We start from the raw sequence: 17,049 nt of genomic DNA, 5'->3' as shown, positions 1-17,049 counted from the left end.
TCTCTCCGTCCCTACATCAGTCTTTCCCTCTCTGTCTCTACCGCTCTCTCCTTCTCTCTCTGTCTCTCTCTCCCTGCCCCTCCATCTGTCTTTCCCTCCCAGACACTCCCTCTCTCTCCTTCTATCTCTGTCTCTCTCTCTCTCTGTCTCTCCATCTGTCTTTCCCTCCCTGTCACTCCATCTCTCTCCTTCTCTCTCTGCCTCTCTCCCTGTCTCTCCATCTGTATTTCTCTCTCTGTCTCTCCCTCTCTCTCCTTCTCTCTCTGTCTCTCTCTCTCTGTCTCTCCATCTGTCTTTCCCTCCCTGTAACTCCATCTCTCTCCTTCTCTCTCTGTCTCTCTCTCTCTGTCTCTCTCTCCGTCCCGACATCTGTCTTTCCCTCTCTGTCTCTCCCGCTCTCTCCTTCTATCTCTGTCTCTCTCTCTCTGTCTCTCCATCTGTCTTTCCCTCTCTGTCACTCCCTCTCTCTCCTTCTCTCTCTGTCTCTCTCTCCCTGCCCCTCCATCTGTCTTTCCCTCTCTGTCTCTCCCTCTCTGTCCTTCTCTCTCTGTCTCTCACTCTGTCCCTCCATCTGTCTTTCCCTCCCTGTCACTCCCCCTATCTCAACTTCTCTCTCTGTCTCTCTCTCTGTCCCTCCATCATTCTTTCCCTCCCAGACACTCCCTCTCTCTCTCCTTCTATCTCTGTCTCTCTCTCCCTGTCTCTCCATCTGTCTTTCTCTCTCTGTCTCTCCCTCTCTCTCCTTCTCTCTCTGTCTCTCTCTCTCTGTCTCTCCATCTGTCTTTCCCTCCCTGTAACTCCATCTCTCTCCTTCTCTCTCTGTCTCTCTCTCTCTGTCTCTCTCTCCGTCCCGACATCTGTCTTTCCATCTCTGTCTCTCCCGCTCTCTCCTTCTATCTCTGTCTCTCTCTCTCTGTCTCTCCATCTGTCTTTCCCTCTCTGTCACTCCCTCTCTCTCCTTCTCTCTCTGTCTCTCTCTCCCTGCCCCTCCATCTGTCTTTCCCTCTCTGTCTCTCCCTCTCTGTCCTTCTCTCTCTGTCTCTCACTCTGTCCCTCCATCTGTCTTTCCCTCCCTGTCACTCCCCCTATCTCAACTTCTCTCTCTGTCTCTCTCTCTGTCCCTCCATCATTCTTTCCCTCCCAGACACTCCCTCTCTCTCTCCTTCCATCTCTGTCTTTCTCTCTCAGTCTTTCCATCTGTCTTTCCCTCCCAGACACTCCCTCTCTCTCCTTCTATCTTTGTCTCTCTCTGTCTCTCCATCTGTCTTTCCCTCTCTGTCTCTCTGTCTCTCCTTCTATCTCTGTCTCTCTCTCTCTGTCTTTCCATCTGTCTTTCCCTCCCAGACAGTCCCTCTCTCTCCTTCTATCTCTGTCTCTCTCTCACTGTCTCTCCATCTGTCTTTCCCTCCCTGTCACTCCCCGTCTCTCCTTCTATCTCTGTCTCTCTTTCAGTCTTTCCATCTGTCTTTCCCTCCCTGTCACTCCCCGTCTCTCCTTCTATCTCTGTCTCTCTTTCAGTCTTTCCATCTGTCTTTCCCTCCCTGTCACTCCCTCTCTCTCCTTCTATCTCTGTCTCTCGCTCTCTGTCTCTCCATCTGTCCTTCCCTCCCTGTTACTCCATCTCTCTCCTCTCTCTGTCTCTCACTCTGTCCCTCCATCTGTCTTTCCCTCCCTGTCACTCCATCTCTCTCCTTCCATCTCTGCGTCTCTCTCTCTCTCTCTGTCTCTCCAACTGCCTTTCCCTCTCTGGTTGACTAACAGGAAGCAGAGAGTGGGGATAAATGAGTGCTATTCTGGTTGGCAATCAGTCACTAGTGGTGTGCCTCAGGGATCGGTGTTGGGACCACAATTATTTACAATTTATATCGATGATTTGGAGTTGGGGACCACATGTAGGTTGTTAAAGTTTGCAGATGACACTAAGATGAGTGGCAGAGCAAAGTGTGCAGATGACTGTGAAACTTTGCAGAGGAACATAGATACATTGAGTGAGTGGGCAAAGGTCTGGCAGATGGAATACAATGTTAATAAATGGGAAGTTATTCATTTCGGTAGGAGTAACAGTAAAAAGGATTATTACTTGAATGGTAAAAAGTTGCAGCATGCTGCTATGCAGAGGGACCTGGGTGTCCTTGTACATGAATCGCAAAAGGTTGGTCTGCAGGGACAGCAAGTAATTAGGAAGGCAAATGGAATTTTGTCCTTCATTGCTAAAGGGATTGAGTTTAAAAGCAGAGAGGTTATGTTGCAGCTGTATAAGGTACTGGTGAGGCCGCACCTGGAGTACTGTGTGCAGTTTTGGTCTCCTTACTTGAGAAAGGATGTACTGGCACTGGAGAGGGTGCAGAGGAGGATCACTCGGTTGATTCCAGAGTTGAGGGGGTTGGCTTATGAGGAGAGACTGAGTAGATTGGGATTATATTCATTGGAGTTCAGAAGAATGAGGGGGGATCTGAGAGAAACTGAAATTCAAATATTATAGAAATTGAAATATTCTTCTGTCACTCTCTGTCTCTTGGGCAGTCTGTTTGTGTGTGTGTCTGTGCATGTCGGTCTCTGTGTGTCTGCGTGTCTGTGCATGTCGGTCTGTGTGTGTGGTTCTGTGTGTGTGGTTCTCTGTGTGCATGTGTGTTTCACTGTGTGTGGGTGTGTGTCTGGCTGTCTGTGTCTATGCCTGTTTCTCTCTCCTCTCTCAGAACCTCAGTAAAACTCCACATACATCAATTTGCTATTTTAATTTGGCTGCTTTTGGTGATACCACAACTGCAGAGGGTGCACTTCCTTCTGCAGGCTGGTAGGAAACCCATATCCCGCTCTTTAACGGCATATTCTGTCTGCTTTGTATACTAAATTGATTAATCCCTAATAATTGATCAAACATGACATTGATTACTGTTTGAAAGTCTCCAGGTTTACTTTCCTCCCAGGGCTGATTAAAAGTTATAGTTTACCTCAGTGTTTTGGAAATATCAAACCCTGATCCCACACCCAGTAAAGTATTTTACATGATGGGACGCTGCAAATGTTGTTATACTCAGTGCGCACGGTACCTTCAGGTTGTAATAAGATGTTATAATCTCTATTCAGATAACTCTCATGCCACAGGGGCAAAATTTCACTGGGTCAACATTCTGACCAAACACTAAAACATTACAGAAAGCGAGGCTCACAAATTCAACACAAGTTTCCTTTTCTGTGTCTCGCTGGTCTGTTCTGATTTTCTGTGGGGTGACATCAGCCTAGATTTTGTGTTCAGACCTGAACCCACAAACGTATAACTCAGAGGCAGGATTATTACCCACTGAGCTACAGCTGGCTCCAATGTTCCCAGAAAATTTAGTTGTTGTGCACGGCAAGTTTTTTTTGTCCCATGTGCAGTCCCTTTAAATTTTTAAGAATCTTCGAAGACGTGTGTTATTTATCAGGGAACAGGACCTGCGTGGCACCTTCCAGGCTGCTGCACACAGCTTTGCAGGAACACTGACCGACACTCTCCATCCCAATCACTTCCTCTCTGGTAATCTCTCCCCATTGCTATCCTTCCTTCTGTCTGTTACTCCCTCTCGATATCTATCCCTGTGTTTCTCACTGTTACTCTCTCCATTTGGATGGAGGAGGAGAAAGAGAGGCATATATAGAGGCAGCTTTACTCGGTATCTAACCCCACAATGTTTTATAGAACAGAGAGGACAGAGATTTGCTCTGTAGATAACTCCATTCTGTACTTGGCTTGGCAGCATTTGAAGGGACAGTTTAGACGGAGCTTTACTCTGTATCCCTGGAATTTTGAAGTGTAAGGGGTGTTTAGTTTAGTTTGGTTTAGAGATTCAGCACTGAAGCAGGCCCTTCGGCCCTCCGAGTGTGTGCCGACCATGAACCACCCATTAATACTAATCCTACACTAATTCCATATTCCTACCACATCCCCACCTGTCCCCATATTTCCCTACCACCTACCGATACTGGGGGCAATTGCTACTGGCCAATTTACCGATCAACCTGCAAGTCTTTGGCATGTGGGACGAAACCGGAGCACCCGGAGGAAACCCACGCAGACACAGGGAGAACTTGCAAACTCCACACAGGCAGTACCCAGAATTGAACCCGGGTCGCTGGAGCTGTGAGGCTGCGGTGCTAACCACTGTGCCACTGTGCTGGGTGAATTGATCAAAGTTTACAAGACAATACTGGAAACTGATGGGGTAGATAGAGAGAAACTCTTCTCACTGGTTGGAGGAGTCTCGGACGAGGGGCACAGTCGAAAAATCGAACATTAGTCGAAGACGCTTACAAGGGTGAAATTTATTAACACTTCTACACACAAAGGATGGTGGAATTTTGGAATTGTCTTCCACAAATGACCCCTCCCTATCTCTGCAATGTCCTCCAGATCCACAATCCACCAATATCTGCCATCCTCTAATTCTGGCCTCTTGAACATCCCCAATTTGAATCGTTCCACCATTGGTGGCCGTGCCTTCAAGCTGCCAAGGCCCTAACTCTGGAATTCCTTTCCCAAACCTCTCCATCTCACTAACTCTCTTTCCTCTTTGAGGATTCTCCCTCAAACCAACCTCTGACCAAGTTTTTGGTCATCTGGTCTCATATCTCCTGAAGTGACTCGGTGTCAATTTTTTATTTTCTTGATTCATTTGTTGGATGTGTGCGTTAGTGGCCAGGACAGCATTTATTGCCCATTCATAATTGCCCTTGAGAAGGTGGTGTTGAGCCTCCTTCTTGAACCGCTGCAGTCCATGTGGGGTAGGTACACCCACAGTGCTGTTCGGAAGGGAGATCCAGGATTTTGACACAGTCACAGTAAAGGAGCAGCGATATAGTTCCAAGTCAGGATGGTGTGTGACTTAAGGGAAACTTGCAGGTGGTGGTGTTCCCATACGTGTTTCCTGTTTGCTTGCTCTCTCTCCCCCTCCTTCTTTCTCGACCTCCCTGTCCTCCTGTCCCTCTGTGTTATGAGAACCTCAGAACAGAAAGAAGTGGGTGCAGGAACAGAGAGACCTGGGGATGTCTGTGCACAAATTGAAGGTGGCAGAGCTAGTTAAGAAAGTGGTTAAAAGGCATATGGGATCCTAGGCTTTGTAAATAGACGCTTAGAGTATAAAAGCAAAGCGGTTATGATGAAGCTTTATAAAACACTGCTTCATCCTCAACTAGTATTGTGTCCAATTCTGGACACCGTACTTTCGGAATGATGTGGGGTCTTTAGAGAGGATGCAGAAAAGATTCACGAGCAAGGTTCCAGGGATGAGGGACTTCAGTTACGTGGATGGATGGCAGAAACTGGTGTTGTTCTCCATAGAGAAGAGAAACTTGAGATGAGATTTGATAGAGGTGTTCAAAATCATGAGGGATCCTGACAGAGTAGATGTAGGAGTAGGAATGCAGCACATAGGACATTCCAGACCCATTAATGTTGAGTGATTACTTAAACAAGTGAATTGACCATTTAATATTTTTAACTTACTTAACCCTTGTGTTCCCACAAAGATCAAGCTAGTAAATTCAACAGCGGCCACTTTGACTTCATCCCATCGTGTCTTATGTACATTTTCACAGGATAGCAGGTAGAACTGTAGTCATAGTATTCAGCTGAAAATTGATCAGTTACATTGTTATTTCAGTCCATATTTACAGTACACACGGTACCTTACTGTTGTAATAAAGTCATATAGTGTCTATTCATCCCACTGGGGCAAAATGTCACTGGCTCAACATTCTCACCAAATACTAAAGCATTCCACAATGCAAGACTCTCAAATTCAACACAAGTTTCCTTTTCTGAGTCTCGCTGTTCTGTTCTGATTCTCTGAGGGATTACTGATGCTAATCCTCCACATGAGCCGTCGTCCTAATCCCGTGTGCCTGTCCCGCTCCCAAACCCAACATCCACTTATGTTAAGGCAAGTGATACAGGAGCGTCTCAGTGACTGAGGCAGGTGAGTCTTGAGGCTGAGCCGGGCACAGTGAGTGACCCGGGTTAATCCGACACTCCAGGGAATGTTTTAACGGAGCTTTACTCTCTATCTAAGCCATGCTGTACCTTCTCTGAGAGTGTTCGATGGGGCAGTGCAGACGAGGAGAGTTATTCCTTACCCATTTTAAACATGGAGAAGTGAATATCCAAGAGATTGTTTTAAATGTGATGAGGGTTTCTGCCTCTACCACCCTTTCAGGCAGTGAGTTCCAGACACCCACCAGCCACTGGGTGAAGAAACTATTGATGTGTTTCGTTCTGTTAAGTTTGATGTCAATGTTTCCCCAGGATGTTGACGCTGGGTGATTCAGTGATGGGATAATGCTTTGAATGCCAAGGGGAGGTGGTTGGATTCTCTCTTGTTGCAGATGGTCATTGCCTGACACTTGTGTGATGTGAATGTTACTTGCCACTGGTCGGCCCAAACCTGAATGTTGTCTGGGTCTGTGGCTCTGGATTGCTTCATTATCTGAGGCAAAATACTGTGGATGCTGGAAATCTGGAAAGCATCGAGCTGAATCACTAACTCTGTTTCTCTCTCCACAGATGCTGCCTGACCTACTCAGTATTTAAAACACTCTCTCCTGTGATCTCAGCTGAAGATGGCTGGGCTGAGGACACTACCCTGATAAACTCCTGCAATGGAGGCCTGGGACTGAGATGATTGACCTCCAACAACCACAACCATCTTCCTTTGTGCTCAGTATGATTCCAACCAGTGGAGAGATTTCCTCCGATTCCCACTGACTTCAGTTTTACTCGGGCTCCTCGATGTCACACTCGGTCAAACACTGCCTTGATGTTCAGGACAGTCTCTCTTCCCAGTAGCAGACAGGAGTGAATCGTTCCCTTTGACCCGTTGTGCACTGAACAAGCTGTGCTTCTTCACAGCCTGATACAGGACTGTACACGGCCCATTAATGTAGCCCATCAAACACTCCCAGAGCAGGTTCAGCTCAGCTTAGGAACAGAGTACAGTTCCTTCAACATTCTCTCTCTGTCTCTCCCTCCTGCTATCTCTGACATTAGGAGAGAGACAGAGGGAGAGAGGGTTAGATATGAAGGCAGAGAGAGGGCTGTGGAGAGGGACAAATTTGGAGAGAGAGAGGTTGTTGAGGTGGATGAAAAGGATAATGTAAGATATATTAATTTGATGTAATCCTTCACTGCTGTGTACACAAACATATAAGAGATAGGTATGGAGAGAAAAAAACATCGGGAGAGGGGGAAATGTAGATGAAGTTGGGGCCCAGGCGGATACTTTTGATGATCCAGAAGGAATAGCCTCCATTTTAAACATACAGCAAGCTATTCCACTGTGGGAGCCATCACACCCAAACAGACATAGACACACACACACACACACACAGAAATACCCACACAATGATATTGGTTGTGCAAATTTCATGCTGGTTTATTGGTTAATTTTTAAATCTGTGATTGATAGATTTTTGTTAACCAAAGGTATTAAGAGATAAGGGGCAAAGGCAGGATATATGGTGTAAGTTACATCACAGATCAGCCAAGATCTCATTTGATGCTGGAACAGGGCTGTGGGGTTGACTTGCATCTTCCTCTTCCAATATCCCCTGTGAAGTATCCTTCCATCTCTTTTAGTCACCCTGTCAGTCCATGTCTCTCTGTTTCTCTTTTTCTGTCTCTCTCTCACTGTCTGTCTCTATCGGACAGTGTAGAGTGAGATTCACTCTGTATCCACCCCATGATGTTCCTGCCCTGGGAGTGTGTGATGGGACAGTGTAGAGGGAAATTTACTCTGTGTCAAACCCAACATTGTGCTTGGCTTGGGAATATTTAATGGGACAGTGGAGCTGGAGATTTACTGTGTATCCCTGGAATTTTGAAGGCTCAGGTGTGATTTGATGATTGTTTTCAAGATAAAAAGGGAAACTGATAGGGGAGACAGAGAGTAACAATTCCCACTGGCTGCAGAGTCTAGAACATGGGGGCATAGTCTAAAAATATAAACCTAGTCTAAAAACCTTTCAGGAGTGAAATGAAGAAACACTTCAACACACCAGGTGTGGTATCAGTTTGGAACTCTCTTCCACAATCAGCAATTGATGCTGAGACACTTGTAAATTTTTAAATCTGAGTTTGATAGATTTTTGTTAACCAAAGGTATTAAGGGGCAAAGATGGAGTTAGATCACACATCAGCCATGAGCTCATTGAATGACAGAACAGGGTTGAGGGGCTAAATGGCCTCCTCCTCTTCCTCTGTCCTCCGACAAATATCCTGCTATCACTCTCTGTGTCTTGGTCTCTGTCTCCCTCTTTGTCTCTCTTTCTGTCTGTCTGTCTGTCTGTCTCTCTCTCCTCTCATCTGTGGAATTCCACACACATCAGTCAGCCATTTTAGGTTCATTTTCAGTGGCCATTTTATGTTACGACAACACTGGGACATTTATCGCTGTCTATCCCAAACCATCTCTCTTTGTAGTCTATTTGTGTTCTCCTCACAGCTTATTATCCCACCGAACCTAAGATCTCTCTCCTTTGCTCCGTCTCACTCACGCACTCTCCCCCCTCTCTCTCCCCCCGATTTCTCACTCCCCCCCATTTCTCTCTCCCCACATTTCTCTCCCCCCCCACCAACCCACAATCTCTCTTTAAGTGTCCTGTTATCACATCCTTTATTATAGATTCGAGCATTTTCCCTATGACTGATGTTAGACGAACAGGTCTTTAGTTCCCCATTTTCTCTATCCTTCCTTTTGTAGATAGTGGGGTTACATTTGCTACCTTCTAATCTGCCTCTCTCACACTGCCTCTGTCCCTCGCTATCTGTCTTACCCCCTCTCTCTCTCGCTATCTCTCCCTCTCTGTCTTTTTCTCTCTCTCGCTCTATCTCTCCCTCCCTCTCTATACCTCTGTCCACGTCTCAATTTGTGTCTCCCTCACACCATCTCTCCCTCTCTCTCTGTCTCTCTCTAGCTCTCTGTCTGCCTCTCTATGTCTGTCTCTCTGTGTCTCCTTCTCTCTCTGTGCCTCTCTCACTCTCTATCTGTCTCTCCCCAGCTCTCTCTCTCTGTCTCTCCCTCTCTCTCTTTCTCAACCTCTGTCCATGTCTCAATTTGTGCCTCCCTCACACCATCGCTCCCTCTCTCTCTGTCTCTGACTCTCTCTCTCTCTCTCTCTCTCTCTCTGCCTCTCTCTCTCTCTGCCTCTCTCTCTCTCTGCCTCTCACTCTCTCTGCGTCTCTCGCTCTGTCTCTCCCTCTCTATCTCTCCCTTTCTCTCTTTCGCTGCCTCTGTCCACGTCTGAGTTTGTGTCTCCCCCACACCATCTCTCCCTCCCTCTCTCCCTCCCTCTCTCTCCCTCCCTCTCCCTCTCTCCCTCCCTCTCTGTCTCTGTCTCAGAGTTACAGCTCAGATGATTAACCTCTTTATCCATGTGTTATGAACACGGGACTTTGTCTCTCTCCCATTTTCTAGGATGTTGCCAGGACTGGAGAATTGTAGCTATGAGGATAGGCAGGGGTTGTTGTCCTTGGAACAGAGAAGGCTGAGGGGAGATCTGATTGAAATGTACAAAATGTTGAGGGTCCTGGATGGAGTGGAGGTGAAGGGCAGAGAAGCATAGCAGAAAGGTCAGTGACGAGGGGGCATAGATTTAAAGTGATTGGTAGAAAAATTAGAGGGGAGTTGAGGAAAATCTTTTTCACCCAGAGGGTCTTGATGGTCTGGAACTAATTTCCTTGAAAGGGTAGTTGAGGCAGAGACCCTCAACTCATTCAGAAGGAGTCTGGATAGGCACCTCAAGTGCGGTAAGCTGCAGCGCTCGGACCAAATGCTGGAAGGTGGGATGAGAATAGGTTGATCGTTTTTCGGCTGGCACAGAGAGAATGGGCCAAGTGGCCTCTTCCTGTGTCTTAAAATTTCTATGTTGCCCTCGCCAAATCTATTTTTCCCTCTGTTACACTCTGAATCCCAGTCTCTCCCTCTCTGTTACCCTCTGAAACCCAGTCTCTCCCTCTCTGTTTCCCCCTGAATTGCAGTCTCTCCCTCTCTGTTACCCTCTGAATCCCAGTCTCACCCTCTCTGTTACCCTCTGAATCTCAGTCTCTCCCTCTCTGTTACCCGCTGAATCTCAGTATCTCCCTCTCTGTTACCCTCTGAATCCCAGTTTCTTCCTCTCTGTTACCCTCAGAATCCCAGTCTCTCCCTCTCTGTTACTCTCCGAATCCCAGACACTCCCTCTCTGTTACCCTGTGAATCCCAGACTCTCCCTCTCTGTTACCCTCTGAATCCCAGTCTCTCCCTCTCCGTTACCCTCTGAATCCCAGTCTCTCCCTCTCTGTTACCTGACCAGAGCTTTATAAATGTTCAGCACACCCTCTCGGCTTTTGTGCTCACTGTTCTTTCTTTTTTCTTTTGGGCCTCCTTATCTCGAGAGACAATGGATACGCGCCTGGAGGTGGTCAGTGGTTTGTGAAGCAGCGCCTGGAGTGGCTATAAAGGCCAATTCTGGAGTGACAGGCTCTTCCACAGGTGCTGCAGAGAAATTTGTTTGTTGGGGCTGTTGCACAGTTGGCTCTCCCCTTGCGCCCCTGTCTTTTTTCCTGCCAACTACTAAGTCTCTTCGACTCGCCACAATTTAGCCCTGTCTTTATGGCTGCCCGCCAGCTCTGGCGAATGCTGGCAACTGACTCCCACGACTTGTGATCAATGTCACACGATTTCATGTCACGTTTGCAGACGTCTTTATAACGGAGACATGGACGGCCGGTGGGTCTGATACCAGTGGCGAGCTCGCTGTACAATGTGTCTTTGGGGATCCTGCCATCTTCCATGCGGCTCACATGGCCAAGCCATCTCAAGCGCCGCTGACTCAGTAGTGTGTATAAGCTGGGGGTGTTGGCCGCTTCAAGGACTTCTGTGTTGGAGATATAGTCCTGCCACCTGATGCCAAGTATTCTCCGAAGGCAGCGAAGATGGAATGAATTGAGACGTCGCTCTTGGCTGGCATACGTTGTCCAGGCCTCGCTGCCGTAGAGCAAGGTACTGAGGACACAGGCCTGATACACTCGGACTTTTGTGTTCCGTGTCAGTGCGCCATTTTCCCACACTCTCTTGGCCAGTCTGGACATAGCAGTGGAAGCCTTACCCATGCGCTTGTTGATTTCTGCATCTAGAGACAGGTTACTGGTGATAGTTGAGCCTAGGTAGGTGAACTCTTGAACCACTTCCAGAGCGTGGTCGCCAATATTGATGGATGGAGCATTTCTGACATCCTGCCCCATGATGTTCGTTTTCTTGAGGCTGATGGTTAGGCCAAATTCATTGCAGGCAGACGCAAACCTGTCGATGAGACTCTGCAGGCATTCTTCAGTGTGAGATGTTAAAGCAGCATCGTCAGCAAAGAGGAGTTCTCTGATGAGGACTTTCCGTACTTTGGACTTCGCTCTTAGACGGGCAAGGTTGAACAACCTGCCCCCTGATCTTGTGTGGAGGAAAATTCCTTCTTCAGAGGATTTGAACGCATGTGAAAGCAGCAGGGAGAAGAAAATCCCAAAAAGTGTGGGTGCGAGAACACAGCCCTGTTTCACACCACTCAGGATAGGAAAGGGCTCTGATGAGGAGCCACCATGTTGAATTGTGCCTTTCATATTGTCATGGAATGAGGTGATGATACTTAGTAGCTTTGGTGGACATCCGATCTTTTCTAGTAGTCTGAAGAGACCACGTCTGCTGACGAGGTCAAAGGCTTTGGTGAGATCAATGAAAGCAATGTCGAGGGGCATCTGTTGTTCACGGCATTCTCCTGTATCTGACGAAGGGAGAACAGCATGTCAATAGTCGATCTCTCTGCACGAAAGCCACACTGTGCCTCAGGGTAGACGCGCTCGGCCAGCTTCTGGAGCCTGTTCAGAGCGACTCGAGCAAAGACTTTCCCCACTATGCTGAGCAGGGAGATTCCACGGTAGTTGTTGCAGTCACCGCGGTCACCTTTGTTTTTATAGAGGGTGATGATGTTGGCATCGCGCATGTCCTGGGGTACTGCTCCCTCGTCCCAGCACAGGCATAGCAGTTCATGTAGTGCTGAGAGTATAGCAGGCTTGGCACTCTTGATTATTTCAGGGGTAATGCTGTCCTTCCCAGGGGCTTTTCCGCTGGCTAGGGAATCAATGGCATCACTGAGTTCCGATTTGGTTGGCTGTATGTCCAGCTCATCCATGACTGGTAGAGGCTGGGCTGCATTGAGGGCAGTCTCAGTGACAGCATTCTCCCTGGAGTACAGTTCTAGGTAGTGCTCAACCCAGCGGTCCATCTGTTTGCGTTGGTCAGTGATTATGTCCCCCGATTTAGATTTGAGGGGGGTGATCTTCTTGATGGTTGGCCCAAGAGCTCTCTTCATGCCATCATACATTCCTCTGATGTTTCCGGTGTCTGAGGCCAGCTGAATATGACTGCATAGGTGTTGCCAGTAGTCGTTTGCGCAACGCCTAGCTGTTCTTTGTGCAGTACTTCTGGCTGCTTTAAGTGCTGCGGATGTTAAATCGCTGGGGGCTTTCTTGTAGTTCAAAAGTGCAATGCGCTTAGCGGCTATGACAGGTTCCAGCTCTTCATTATGAGATTGAAACCAGTCGGCATTTCTCTTCACACTTTTGCCGTAGGTGGTCAAAGCTGACTCATAGATGGCGTCTCTGATGTGGGCCCACTTGGTCTCAGCATCCCCTGTGGGAGTGTTTTGAAGGGCTGTTGCAAGTGAATTTAGAAATTTTTGTAACAGCTGTGGGTGAGAAATTCTGCTGTGTAAATTCTGCTGTCTACAGTGTAAATTGTGGTATTCCCCAGGGGTTTTGATTAGGACCACTGATCTTATTGATATATGAATGACCTAGACTTGGGTATACAGGGCATAACTTCAACATTGTGCCATTTGCAATGTAATAAACAGTGAAGGGAATAGGAGTAGACTTCAGGAGGATAGAGGCAGTCTGGTGAAATGGTCAGACACATAGCAGGTTAACTTCAATGCTGAGAAATGTAAAATGATGCATTTTGGAAGGAAGACTGAGGAGAAGCGATATAAACTAAATGGTACAATGTTAAAATGGGTGCAGGGACAGAGAGATCTGGGATTTCATTTGTGTCACTTTTGACATCTAAAAGATTCAATTTGGGGCTTGCAATCTCAAAGGTGAATTTAGCTTCATCCTGAAAAGTGTTCGCAAACGTGTTGGGAAATGTGTCAAAAGCTGTTTCCATTCAGACATTCCTGCATTGTGGAAGTGTGAGCTATCTTTGCAGAGACAGGAAATAGAGTTGTTTGAATGGACCTGCAGGTTTTAGTTGATGCAATAAGGTGAGAATTTGAATTGTGTCCCTTCCAGATACACAGAATTGAAGGTATTTACAGAACACCACATGAAGTAGTTTACCAATGTCTGACAAACTTCAAAGACTTCAGACACATGGAAGAAGAGGCGAAGGGAACAATATACAAAACCTGAGACAGTCAGACAACAGCAGTAGGAAAATGAATCTCATTTTATGGGTTTTAATTTGAAGGCCTGAGCTGATGATTGAAAAAGCAGGAGTTCAAATCCCACACAGGGCTGTTGTGAATTTGAATTCTATTTTTTCGTTCAAAAAACATAAATCTGGAGTTAAAAAGCCTCTGGCATGGAATGATTCACTCCTGTCTACTCGTGCAAAGCCCGTGTGTGTAGCAGTTTGCTGTACTTATTAATGATTTAAGATGATGAGGTAGAATACAACATACCCAAGTTTACCAATGACACAAAAATAGGCAGCATTGTAAGCAGTGTAGCTGGAAGCATCAAATTACAAAGAGATATTAATATCTTAAATAAATGGGCAAAACTGTGGTAGATAGATTTCCATGTCAGTCAAAAAGACTAGAACAGAGTACTTTATAAATGGTGTAAAGCTAGAAACACTGGAGGTTCAAAGAGACTTTGGGGGGTCCATGTCCATTTGAGTGCAGTGTAGATTTACCAGAATGATAACTGGACTCCAAGGGTTAAATTACGAGGTGATATTACACAAACTAGGGATTTATTGCCTGGAATTTAGGAGGATCAAGGTGATTTGTTCAAAGATGTAGAGATATTAAGGGGAACTGATGGGGTAGTTTGGGAGAAACTATTTCAGCAGCTTGGGAACATAGGAACAGGAGTAGGCCATTCAGCCCATCGAGCCTGTTCCGCCATTCAATACGATCATGCATAATAATCCACTTCAATGCCTTTTTCCCAGCCTGAGCTTCCACAGCCCACTGGGGTAGAGAATTCCAAAGATTCACAACCCTCTGAGCAAAGACATTTCTCCCCATCTCTGACCTAAGTGGCTTCCCCCTTATTTTGAAGTTGTGTCCCCTGGTTCTAGACTCCCAAACCAAAGGAGACATCTTACCTGCATCTAACCTGTCTATCCCTTTAAGTATTTAGTATGTTTCAATAAGATCACCTCTCATTCTTCTGAAGTCCAATGAGTATAGGCCCAACCTGTTCAACCATTCCTCATAAGACAACCCCTTCATCCCAGGAATCAGCCGAGTGAACCTTCTCTGAACTGGTTCCAATGCATCCAGGCCTGACCATTTATCCACTTTGAAAGTTGCCAAACACCTTAATATTTCCCTCTCACTCTGTTTATCCCATCCAATATTTCACACTCCTCCTCTTTAACTACAATATCTGCATTGTTCCCCCTCTTTTATAAAGAGGGAGACAAAGTATTCATTAAGAACCATGCCCACATCTCCCCCCTCCATACACACATTCCCTTTTTGGTCCCTAATACTCTATCCTTATTTATCCTCTTGATCTTCATGTATTTACAAATCATCTTTGTGATTTCTTTGCTTTTCATGGTAATATTATTTTCCGGCCATTTCTTTGCTCTCCTAATTTGCTTTTTCATTTCACCCTTGAACTTTCTACACTCCTCTCAGCTTTCTGTGGTATTGAGCTCTCGGTATCCGACATAAGCTTCCCTCTTGTGCCTTATCGTACCCGGTTTGATCCTTGACATCCAAGGGGCTCTAGATTTGGGAGTACCACCTGTTTGTCTTTGTGTGAACATATTTGATATCAACCCTCAGTAACTCTCACTGCTCTGACACTGATTGACCTTCAAGTATCTGTTTCCAGTCCACTTTGTTAAAATCCCCCATCCCTGGATCCACCATCCCCTCTGCTCCCTACAAAGGACTCTCACATCCTTCCTAAAGTGTGGTCACCAGAATTGGATGCACTGTTCTGGTCGTGGCCTAACCTGAGGTTTATAAACATTCAGCATAACCTTCATGCTTTTGTACTCAAAATCTCTATTTATGAAGCCCACGATCCCATATGCTTTGCTGACTACTTTCTCAATTTGTCCTGCCACCTTCAAAGATGTATGTACATGTATCCCCAGGTCTCTCTGTCCCTGCACACTCCCTAGAACTGGGCCATTATGTCTGTATTCCCTCTCCCTATCCTTTCTGCCTATCTCACATTTCCCTGTATTAAATTCCTTCTGCCACTTGTCTGCCCATTCTGCTCACCTATCGATGTCCTGTTGTAGTCAATTGATGTCTTCAACACTGTTTGCATCTCCTCCAAGTTTGTTATCTCCCCCTCTATCTGCCTCTCCCCCTCTATCTCCCTCTCTCCCCTCTATACCCCTCTCTCCCCCTCTATCTCCCTCTCTCCCCACTATCTCCCTCTGCCCCCTCTATCTCCCTCTCCCCCCTCTATCTCCCTCTCCCCCCTCTATCTCCCTGTCCCCCCTCTATCTCTCTCTCCCCCCTCTATCTCTCTCTCCCCCTCTATCTATCTCTCCCCCTCTATCTATCTCTCCCCCTCTATCTCTCTCTCCCCCTCTATCTCCCTCTCCCCCTCTATCTCCCTCTCCCCCCTCTATCTCTCTCTCCCCCCTCTACATCTCTCTCCCCCCTCTTTCTCTCTCTCCCCCTTCTTTCTCTCTCTCTCCCCCCACTATCTCTCTCTCCCCGCTCTATCTCTCTCTGCCCGCTCTATCTCGCTCTCCCCGCTCTATCTCTCTCTCCCCCCTCTATCTCTCTCTCCCCCTCCATCTCTCTCTCCCCCCTCCATCTCTCTCTCCCCCCTCCATCTCTCTCTCCCCCTCTATCTCTCTCTGCCCTCTATATCTCTCTCTGCCCTCTCTATCTCTCTTTCCCCCTCTATCTCTCTCCCCCCTCTATCTCTCTCTCCCCGCACTATCTCTCTCTCCCCGCTCCATCTCTCTCTCCCCGCTCTATCTCGCTCTTCCCGCTCTATCTCTCTCTCCCCCTCCATCTCTCTCTCCCCCTCTATCTCTCTCTCCCCCCCTCTATCTCTCTCTCCCCCCCCTCTATCTCTCTCTCCCCCCTCTATATCTGTCTCCGCCCTCTATCTCTCTCTCCCCCTCTATCTCTCTCTCCCCCTCTATCTCTCTCTCCCCCACTATCTCTCTCTCCCCACTATCTCTCTCTCCCCTCACTATCTCTCTCTCCCCCTACTATCTCTCTCTCCCCCACTATCTCTCTCTCCCCCCTCTATCTCTCTCTCCCCTCTCTATCTCTCTCTCCCCCTCTATCTCTCTCTGCCCCCTCTATCTCTCTCTGCCCCCTCTATCTCTCTCTCTCCCCCTCTATCTCTCTTCCCCCTCTATCTCTCTTCCCCCTCTCTGTCCCTCCATCTGTCTTTCCCTCTCTGTCACTCCCTCTCTCTCCTTCTATCTCTGTCTCACTCTCTCTATCCCTCCATCTGTCCTTCCCTCCCTGTCACTCCATCTCTCTCCAGCTCTCTCTGTCTCTCACTTTGTCCCTCCATCTGTCTTTCCCTCCCTGACACTCCCTCTCTCTCCTTCTATCTCTGACTCTGCCACTCCCTCTGTCTCCCTCTCTGTCCCTCCATCTGTCTTTCCCTCTCTGTCTCTCCCTCTCTCTCCTTCTATCTCTCTCTCTCTGTCCCTCCACCTGTCTACCAACCCCCCGCCCCCACACCGTCACTCCATCACTCTCCTTCTATCTCTTTCTCTCTCTCTGTCTCTCTCTCTATCCCGCCATCTGTCTTTCTCT

The sequence above is a fragment of the Heterodontus francisci genome, chromosome 21 (genome assembly GCF_036365525.1).
Source record: "Heterodontus francisci isolate sHetFra1 chromosome 21, sHetFra1.hap1, whole genome shotgun sequence".
Taxonomy (NCBI): Eukaryota; Metazoa; Chordata; class Chondrichthyes; order Heterodontiformes; family Heterodontidae; genus Heterodontus; species Heterodontus francisci.
Note: the sequence above shows the minus strand (reverse complement) of the source record.